This window comes from Tribolium castaneum, chromosome 1, assembly GCF_031307605.1.
Source record: "Tribolium castaneum strain GA2 chromosome 1, icTriCast1.1, whole genome shotgun sequence".
Classification (NCBI taxonomy): Eukaryota; Metazoa; Arthropoda; class Insecta; order Coleoptera; family Tenebrionidae; genus Tribolium; species Tribolium castaneum.
In genome coordinates, this window is record NC_087394.1 from 3,538,411 (window position 1) to 3,548,711 (window position 10,301).

General features: G+C 29.7%; 4 long non-coding RNA genes across 4 annotated transcripts; all 4 read right to left on the reverse strand.

The window, feature by feature from the left end:
* Positions 1–967: 967 nt before the first annotated feature.
* Positions 968–1,348, reverse strand: LOC103312500 (uncharacterized). The gene is made up of 3 exons (XR_511380.3): positions 1,239–1,348; positions 1,087–1,191; positions 968–1,041 (listed from the first exon to the last, which is right to left on the reverse strand). It is a non-coding gene; the product is annotated as an uncharacterized LOC103312500 (long non-coding RNA).
* Positions 1,349–1,780: 432 nt separating this feature from the next.
* LOC107397692 (uncharacterized) lies at positions 1,781–2,341 on the reverse strand. Its single transcript, XR_001574748.2, has 3 exons — positions 2,217–2,341; positions 1,920–2,033; positions 1,781–1,866 (listed from the first exon to the last, which is right to left on the reverse strand). It is a non-coding gene; the product is annotated as an uncharacterized LOC107397692 (long non-coding RNA).
* An 803-nt stretch (positions 2,342–3,144) lies between these two features.
* Positions 3,145–3,478, reverse strand: LOC135265966 (uncharacterized). Its single transcript, XR_010333870.1, has 2 exons — positions 3,378–3,478; positions 3,145–3,323 (listed from the first exon to the last, which is right to left on the reverse strand). It is a non-coding gene; the product is annotated as an uncharacterized LOC135265966 (long non-coding RNA).
* Positions 3,479–4,891: 1,413 nt separating this feature from the next.
* Positions 4,892–5,331, reverse strand: LOC135266540 (uncharacterized). The gene is made up of 3 exons (XR_010334641.1): positions 5,218–5,331; positions 5,052–5,164; positions 4,892–4,992 (listed from the first exon to the last, which is right to left on the reverse strand). It is a non-coding gene; the product is annotated as an uncharacterized LOC135266540 (long non-coding RNA).
* Positions 5,332–10,301: the final 4,970 nt, after the last annotated feature.

Below are 10,301 nucleotides of genomic sequence, written 5' to 3' on the forward strand. Positions count from 1 at the left end.
CTTAACAAACTTAACAAACTAAATGGGTATGTGATCGAACGAAGCATTAATTTTCCGTCTTGTTGACTACCTTCGAACCAAAACAAACAAGTTAATTACGTTGCGTGCCTCGTTTTTGCAATTAATTTGCACAGTTTATTAATTTGTTTAAAACTGAATCAAACTATAATATTTAACCATGTGTGCTCCAGTTTTGGTTTTATAGTCAATCGGTTTGAGCAAAGGGAGAGAGTTTGGTTGATTTTCACTAATGATCTCCTTTTTTGACTGGTTTGGAGAAGGAGGTGAGGAAAAACGACGCCGTGCCGTCTGTGGTGCGTTATTATGTGGAGTAATAATTCATATAACAAGGTCGGAATGTGCAAGACATCCGTTTGCTGCTAATGACTTTTAAGGTCGAAGTAGAAATCAATGTTTGCATTTGTAATGCGGACAAGAAAGGTGCGCATTTTTGGGAAATGGTGATTTTTTCAACCAAAACTGTTGTTTGTGACAAGGTTTGACGACCTCAAACAATTTTTGTGGCAAACTATACTAAAATAAAAGCTTAATTGACAGACTTTTACTTAAAGTTTAACTATTACGTTCAGTAATGTAATTTATTTTAGTATAACAAAATGTAATAATTTAATAAATAAGAGAAAATTGCAAAAGAGATTAATAAAAACAAGTTTTTATAAGTGAATACCATTTTTTTCCTTTCACCTCTATCTTCCTTATTGGACTGAGGTAAGTTAATAAGTAATAAATAGGCTGCACGTCGATTGGTCCTTCGAGCCGGATTAAAAAAATTGGTGGAAAAATTTGTGTTGAATATTCTGTAAAAAAACTAGAAATCTATCTGTTTGTAATTGTTTGAGTTTTTAAAAAGGAATAAGTTCATAACAACTAGTAAGACATTTTTTATAATAAAAGATTATACTTGTTTAGCACTACAATAGGGGTAAAGTAATTAAAAAGACATAGATTATTGCCTTCAAATAATTTATTAACGTCAAATTCCAATATTACATAATCCGCTTCAAAAACAGATATAGAATTCTGTAAAAACGAAATAGATCAGAAAATTAGAAAAAAATTGCATACCGTCATTCATTGTAATTTTTATGGTGATTTCTGTGATTCCCCTTGTCCTTGTGCATAAGCAGTCATGATAAGATTGCTTAGAACTACAGCAGCAAAAGCGGCAATCTACAGTAATAGATTAGTACTTTTAAGCATTTTATATTATGACTTACTTTGACGTATTTCAACATTATGGTGTGTTTCATAAATGGATCTATGTCAACCTATAGTTTTCGTTAAGCTTATATACCCAAAAATTTGCATTCAAGTCTGATTACAGCCATAAAACAGACGTTACAAATAAAGCAAAATTGAATATTTATACACATGTTTATTTTTAATATTAGGGTAATAAATAATTAAACAGAATTTCCAAATGTTGGTTGCTAGAAAATTAAACTAACGTTAACTAACTGCTAAAGTAAAAACTTTCAGGCTTCCTAGCTAAATTTTGAAAAAAATAAATACTAAACAACTTTGAAAATAAATACTAAGCAGAATTCCCAAATGACTGCTAAAAATTTGAAAATAAATATAGAATAAATTTTCTTTTTCGAAATTTTTTATCATTACGGAGTATTTGGTTTCAAATACTATTCGTGCTTTTGAAAACAGCAAATATCAGTAATTATTATGTAGTTTGTTAAGTCTGAAAATTAAAAAAAATATGCGGGTAGTTTGTTACAAGTTACACTAAAAATAACTCTTAAAAAAATCGGTTTTTGAAATAATTTATTAAGCAGAAATTTTAATATTACATAGTATATTTTTTGTGCTCCAAAACTGGTCCATACAGTGTGACTAAAAAAAGTCAAAATACGTAAATAAATGCTACAAGTTAATTATTTGCGTACCTTTATCCAATTTCTGCTTTATTGTATCTGTTTTTATTCTTTTCGTCCTGATTTTCCTCCCCCATAAGCAGTCATAATGAGACTGATTAAGACCAGAGCTCCCACAGCAGCAACCTATCATGCGCTTAGCTATATTTTTGATCAAAGTAGTTTATAACTGGACTAAGTTGGCAACATTGAAAATAATAAAATTGGATCTCATGATTGTCGTTATACACGTAAACTTTATTAAAAACGTTGCCAAATTAAACCCTTACTTCAGACTAAGCTAGTTAATACAAAAAATTTAGTACTCACTTTGAAATATTTCAACATTGTTTCGTTCTCAATTGGATCTGTGTTGGTTTTTGACTTTCTGCTTATATACTCATCAATTAGCATTCTGCCCAGATAACAGCTAAGAAAAACTTCCAAATTGAGCAATTTGAATATGTATAAGTACCTAGGTACATGTCTTTTTTAAAGACAAAAGTGATAAAATTTTTCCATTAACGAAAAGTAATGGTTTCTTCAAAAGTCAAAATTAAGCTAATCTTCACAGACAATGCTATAAAATGTTTAATACCTTTGTTGCAATATTTAAAAAAATAATGTAGTTTATAAGAAGCTAATTTGTTTTGTTAGGTCAACTGCAGCGATCAATGTGGCCTCTGACTTCGAAACTAAATTGGTAACACTGCATAACAAACACAGTTTGTCTTTCGTTCCTTATTTCATCTTTACTCTGATCAGAATTTTTTGTATAGACAGTAAATACTTAAATAAATAAATAAATAAATTTTGTTTTATTGTTTGTATTTTATTTTATTTTTTAACAAGTCTCGATACACTTAGCCCAAAGTTTCTCCAACTTTTTAAAGCCGCCCATAAATTTCAAAATTTTGGTCGTGTACGATGTAAGTTGTAATTTTTTTTTCAAGAAAGCGAATTCTTCATATCTTTGTAAAAAAAACGCACTTTGCCTTCGTCAAAACTGGTTAAGTGTGAACTCATCTTATCTTCCATCATAATGTAGGCGTTTATTTCTTTATTTGTTCATCATTTTTGCATTTATCGTTTTATGTTTTTATATTTTTTGTTTTATAATCATAAAAAATATTGCGAGTTAATCGGCTACAGTTAAATTATAAAGATTCTACCATTTGCAAGGATTAGTATGGGTTTAAATCAGGATTAAATTTTTTCAGACAACTGGGTCTAAGGTAATTTAAATTAATAAATGTCCTTATGTTATTGCTTTCATAATATTTTATTCCACACAAATTCTCGTATTATATGATATGAAGTTTTCGCTTTTCATTCCATTTATTGTCCTTGTCCTTGCTGTCCTTGTTGTTGTCCTTGTCCTTGTGCATAAGCAGTCATAAGAAGACTGCTTAGAACAACAGCAGCAACAGCAGCAACCTACAGTAACGGGCATTGTTACTTTAATTTGGAAATAATTTTAAAAACACTTACTTTAACGTATTTCAACATAGTTGCAGTATTAAATGGATCTGTGTCCGCAACTGATTTAGTTTGCCTTTTATACAGAAGGATTAGCATTTTGGGCTGATAACAGCGACCGAACGACCTTACAAATACAGCACATAGAATATTTATAAGTATATTTTTTGAACGTAAAGGTAATAAAAACAATGACTGTTGTGATTTTGATAAAAAAGACAACGTTTAAAGCTCTTGTGGTAAAAATTGTGCTGTACAGTGAAACCTCCCTTAATGGACACCTCCGAACAACGGACACCACTCTTCAGAACGGACATTTTTGTAGGAACGTAACAAAATCTATATTAAAATTTAAACCTCCCATTAGTGGACACCTCTCCACAACGGACAATTAAAAATTGTCCATCGGTGTCCGTTGTTGAGAGATTTTACTGGGTACTGTTGACCATACCTATTAGAGAAAATAACCATTTGGTACAAAATATATTTTAAGCAAATTATTTTGGTTAAATTAAAAAATCTATATGAATACCATTAGGTAATCATTTCATGTACCATGCGATTTTCTAAAATTTTGATCTAGTTATCCATGACAGTTACTTTAACTCAATGTCCATTACGGAAATAAGTTTCCACCATAGTTTTTTTATGTTTTTCGTTGAATATTTTGGACATAGTATTGACAGATAAAGCTATGCTGAAGTTATTTACGCAATCCGTTTCACTGCTAGCGAAACTGTCATAGATAACTAGATCAAAATTTTAGAAAATCGCAAGGTACATTGAAGGTGTGATTTTTTGAGTTCTGTCACTAAATCCGAAGAACCTCTATAAAAACTATCTATTTCAGAATTGTCTGTAAATTCATCGGAATAACTTCAAACTTGTGTTTTTTTGAAGAAATTTTAGAGTTCTTCAGCTTATTTTTGAAGAAATTTCGCCCAAAACGAGCTAAATCAAGTGAAACAAATCAAATAAAGCTATCGTATGTTTCTGCTAAAGAAAATTTATTTTACGGCTTAGTCTTTAGTCTTTCCCTACTTTTGGGAAATAATTAGGTTTCTGGACGGATGATATGCTAAAATACTTGAGAAAAACAAGAACTATGTAGCGCAAAAACTAATTTGCTACTTATTCAGTTTTCTTTAGCAAAATCTCGCAAAAAATTGAGTTTAACAACACTCTTATCCCAAATTTGTTTAAATAATTTTTGTACAATGAATTGTACAAAAACGATCTAAATCAACTAAAATTTCAATCTAATTTTCTGTTTTTTAGCTAGAAAGCTTGAAAAACTAGTGGTAACACCATTTTTGGCAATAAAACAATTTTGTGCTTTTTTGGTTCATGTTTGACGTAATTTCACATATAAATGAACTAAAACAATTAGAATACCTCCATTTTCTACTTATTTTTGTGGATTCTAGAGGTTTTTTGACCAAATTTTGTAAAATAGGCAACGAATTTGAAAATTGTTTTATTTGCAGTTATTTCCAACAAAAAAGGTAACATAAATGAAAAAAAAATTATGCTTTAGATAATTTATTAAAGACAAATTCCAATATTACATAGCTATTGAGTTTTCGATTTTCAAACTGGGAGGATAACCTACACGTAGCGGCATTGTCTGAAAAAGTTTGATAAAATTAAAAGTTGTACAAATGTTGTAACATATTTATTGTGTACCTTTATTCCAATTAAAATTATTGTCCTTGTCCTTGCTGTCCTTGCTGCCCTTGTCCTTGGGCATAAGCAGACATAATAAGGCTGCTTAGAACAATAGCGGCAACAGTAGCAACCTACAAATTACATAAATTTAAACTCCCAAATTTAAACATTATTAGGTACTTACTTTCAAGTATTTGAACATTGTTGTAATTTTTGCAAAACGGATCTGTGTCGGTTTTCGAATTGGTTATCCTTTTATACACATCACTTAGCATTTTGGGCTGATAACGATTTTAATGTTATGACCACCAATAACGCTTGTTATCAAAAATGTAAAAATATGACTCATGTGTGCCAGTCTAGCCCGACTTTCATTGAATAATATAAAAATTGGTAATTTCGTCTGAAAAAACTATAATTTTTTGGTGTTGCCTTTTTCAGTGGCTCCCAGTATAACTTAATTAAATAAAGTTAATTAATAATTTTTTCATAGTAAAGTGGCAATAAGGCTAAAAAACGCACAATAATAAGAAGAGAAAGTATTACTGCCAATAGAAAAGTTGAATAAATCAATTATAAACCGAACAAAACTGAAAGTCTCTTGGAATTAATTTATGAAAAATTGTAGACAATATGAAATGTTAAAGTGAAAATTATACAATAAAAACCAATCATATCGTAAAGTTTAATGTAATGGATATTTCCGTCCGACAGAAAGTAACACGGATTTCATAATGTCAGGTTTGCAGTATCTTAAAATTCAAAGAAAACAACTAAGCAGAAATTGCACCTACAGCGAAATGAAAATACTTCAACTGGGATTTATTTTTACTGAAAAATTGCTTCCGATGCGTCATAAATATTCAAAGATTTTATCAAATTCCATCGCTCCAGCGAAATCAACTTTAGCAAACAGCTTTGCATAAACAATTTTTGAATAAACAACTAAATCCACTAATTGGGGATGAATGTGAAGTTTGCAAGTTGGCTGACGTGCTGTTTATGACCCTTCTGGCACGAAACGTATTGATATTTGGAGTAAAGGGAAATGAAGACATTAAAAATGCAATAAAAAAAGGAATGGGCTAAGTAATAAAAAACTTAATTTTTTGAGTCCTTATACATCCTTTACTAAGAAAAAACTTTAATTGAGATGTAACTTTTCAGCCATTCCAGGAAAAATGACTTTAGTAATGTTAAGTTTCTTTCAAAATACACAATTCGTCTTATATTTAGTGTAATTTGCGACAAAAAAACATTTAAATTGAAGTAATTAATCGAATTCTAAAATTTAGATACTATGCCTTTTAGGCGATATCATAAAATACTGACGTAATACAACTGTTGTATATTTTTTGAATAGTATTTTTCTAGTTTCTGGTAGTTTAGAAAATGGAAATCGGTTAGTAAATTGATTAGTAATATTACTTTTTTTTCTTTATAACTTTTGATGTCCCGTCCGTTATCATAAATGTAATATCTTGTTCTTATTTCTTACGTTCTTAAAAAAAACAAGAATTTTTTATTTCCATTGTCAGTTCTTTATACTAAATTTTTAATACTGATGTCCCGTCCGTTATCGCAAACGTATTATGTTGTTATTATTTCTTACGTTACTTAAAAAAAAAGAATTTTTAATTTCTACTGCCATTTTTTAATATTGCTAATTTTTTAATACTGATGTCCTGTCCGTTATCGCAAACGTAATATGTTGTTCTTATTTCTTATGTTCCTAAAAAAACAAGACTTTTTAATTTCCACTGTCAGTTTTTAATACTGTTAATTTTTTAACACTGATGTCCCGTCCGTTATCGCAAACGTAAAATGTTGTTCTTATTTCTTACGTTCTTAAAAAAAAAGAATTTTTTATTTCCATTGTCAGTTCTTTATACTAAATTTTTAATACGGATGTCCCGTTCGTTATCGCAAATGTTGTTCTTATTTCTTACGTTCTTAATAACAAGAATTTTTAATTTCCATTGTCAATTTTTAACATTGTTAAGGTCCTTAAAAATTAAAACCTGTCTGAATATTTTTTTTGAACTATTTTCACACACAAGATATTTTGAGTCCCGTCCGTCATGTGTATACAATAGTTTTTGTAATTAGTGCCTTTTAAAATAACAAAATTTTAACACGAATGCCCAACGATAAAAATGGGAAGTCTTTTTTGTGTCCCGTCCGTCATCAATTTGAATTTCTTCTTTCTGCTCTTATTTCAAATTTTAAAAATATGGCTCTAAATGTAGGTATTAAGTACTTCTAAAGAAAAATTTACTTCAAAAAACTAACAATAATTTTGTGCAGTGTCTTAAAAATTAAAACCTGTCTGAATAATTTTTTAGAGCTATTTTTACAGACAAGATCTTTTGTCCCGTCTGTCATGTGTAAACAATAGTTGTTGGAATTAGCGCCTTTTAAATTAATATAATTTTAACACAAATGTTCAATGATAAAAATGAGAGGTTTTTTTGTGTCCCATCCGTCATCAATTTGTATTTCTGTTTTCTGTTCGTATTTCAAAATTTAAAATAATTTGACTGGTACTAAGTTCTTCTAAAGAAAAATTCACTTCTAAAAACTGACAATAAAATCTCATATTTTGTGCAGTGTCCCGTCCGTTAAATGGAATAGCTGTTTTGTATAAATAATTTAATTTTCGAATCGATCATTGTAAAATTTTCCGTTTTTTCCAATTAAGTCCATGGAATGAGTCAGCAGTGCAGATTCCAAATCCAACCATCGAACCATTTACGATGTCATTGATACCATTACCATTACGGGTACCATCGTGGAGGCCCAAGCCGATAAATCAATTGATTTCAGAAATCTGCATAGCGGCGGTCACATGAGCAGATCATATACGGAAATGTCGACCTACAAGTGACCGTTTCTAATAGACAGACTCTCGTTGACTCATTACTCGGAGTATCTTAGAGAAAATGAAAGTTAAAAGTGCTGCTGCGGTCTGGTGACGGTGCGTTACGTTGTTATCACCATCATTTTTATGATATTATGTGCGAAGACTTTCTTCGGAGGCGAGTGGAAGAAGATGAATCTTGGAAATTTTACCACGGACGCTTTCTAATCACTTTTTCGAAACGGTTGAGGAAGTCATAGGGTGAGCAATGATGAGTAATGCATTTTTTTAACAAACTCATTCGCGGAACTAGAAATTTCTTTATGTCGGAAGTAATTTTACGAATAAATATTGTTATTGGAACTCAGCGTTTATCCGTATCTAGCGGTCATAAAGTTCATAATTCACATGGGAACATTGGCTTTGATTGGATTGGAATGCAATGTCAATGCTGTCGTTGCAGCTAAAGAATTTTATAGCAGGGAATCAGAGCTGATCTCTGGCTTTATTTTTTACTCTCCGTATTTATTTTGTAATAAACATTACAACAAATTAGCAATATTGTTTGTATTATAATTGTATTTACTTATTAACAACAGATGAGATTTTTAAGAAATTAGTTGTAATTTAAATTTTTCAAACAAAATATAGAAGTCATTTTGTTAATGACTTAGGTTTTAGTGTCTCAAAAGAAACAATGATGAACTTTGGTTGGCATTTAAACTTTTTTGTTACTAAGTGAGTTTGCTAAAAATTTAGCTATCTACAACTTGTCCATATTTCGCAAAAACCAGAATGCTAATAGAAATTAGGCAACAAAAAAAATAGCACAAACATAAATTATTTATTCAAAGTAAAAGAGAATAAATACATAATTATCTCTTTAAATGTGTAATAAATTACAGTTGAAATAATGCACTAACAATTGTACTAGTTAAGTTTATTGATTCTTTTTCGATGGACGCATCAATAAATTTCATTTCAGTCGAAAATTGTAATGATTTATACTCATTTTAACAAAATAAAAACTGTTTTTAAACGATTATAACATTATTTATTTTTTCTCTTGTAAAATAGTGATGTACAATATCTAAACTACAGAATGATATAAAAATAAACAGGGGTTGCTATTTGAAATAAGCAAAATAAAAAACTCTATAGTTTCAGAAGTTTGAAAATAAATTGTAAACACCCTGTAGTAATTCAGATCAATTAAACTTAATTAATAAGAATGTTAAACCTTGTTTAAAACGTACGTACTAATAATGTCATCAAGAACGCACCGTTTCTATTTTTTATTAATTTTTCAACCTAAAGTTTTAAAATCGAATTTTTGATTTTTATTTTTTTAACAGTAATCCAAAAAAAAATGTAAAAACTGTAAAAAAAACATGTAAGAAGCTAAAAAAGCATCCTAGTGAACATTCAAAAATAACAGCATGCCATTGAAAAAATATTATTTTTTTTGAACACTCTGTGTAATCAGAAATATTTTCCTGTAATACGTCCTAGAGAATAAATAACGTCTACAAAATATCAAAAGTCCAATTTTACTAATAAGTGAGCTACAGAAGATTGGAGCTGAGCTGGGCCACCCTGTATATCTATAAACGTTCACAAAGTTTGTGAAAAAAAGAGTTAAAATTTAAATTACACTATAAAATTTGCTACCTTACGTAAATCCTAGTATTTTATAGACATTGTATTTTGGGTTGCGTTTAAGTTGGTGTGATACCATAGACATCTAACTACTAGGATGCGACACGACGTACAAAAAACGTCTCCACTGTCGTCAGTTCTAATAGTGCCGCTAGATGGCGCAGCTGTTTATAGCCCATAAAATTGAAATAAAAAATGACTGTATTTAAATAACGGTCAACACAAGACAAACAAAAAATTACAGACAGATAAGAACATAAAATTCTCAATAACAAAACAAAGTTAACGAAAATAATATTTTGTAGAAAAACAACTTATAATAATTTGCGCACCGTCCCATGTTTTTCAAAATGCTGCAAATATGGTTGGAGATACAAAAAAAGTGTAAGAAACAAAGTTGTAGAGAATAAAATTTTCTTCAGAAAAGTTTGAGAGACCATCTTTTTATCTTCAACCATTTGGGTCGCTTGAGACTTTGAACATCTTTGAGGCCTTAACCGGTAAAAGTAGAAATATGGTCCTACTGACTTTTTCGTAGAAACTTTAATGTTCTTAACTTCTTTCTTTAGATTTTTCTTGTATCTTTAACCGTATTTGCAGCGTTTTGCAGAATATGGGACAAAGGCGATATTTTTTTTTTCGTAACGATCAAATTTTTTCATATTTTAACAAATAGAGATAATTAAGTTTATTACGAATTTTTATAATAATTTTTGACTCGCCCTAAAACTAAACTTTCCTTGTGCTCC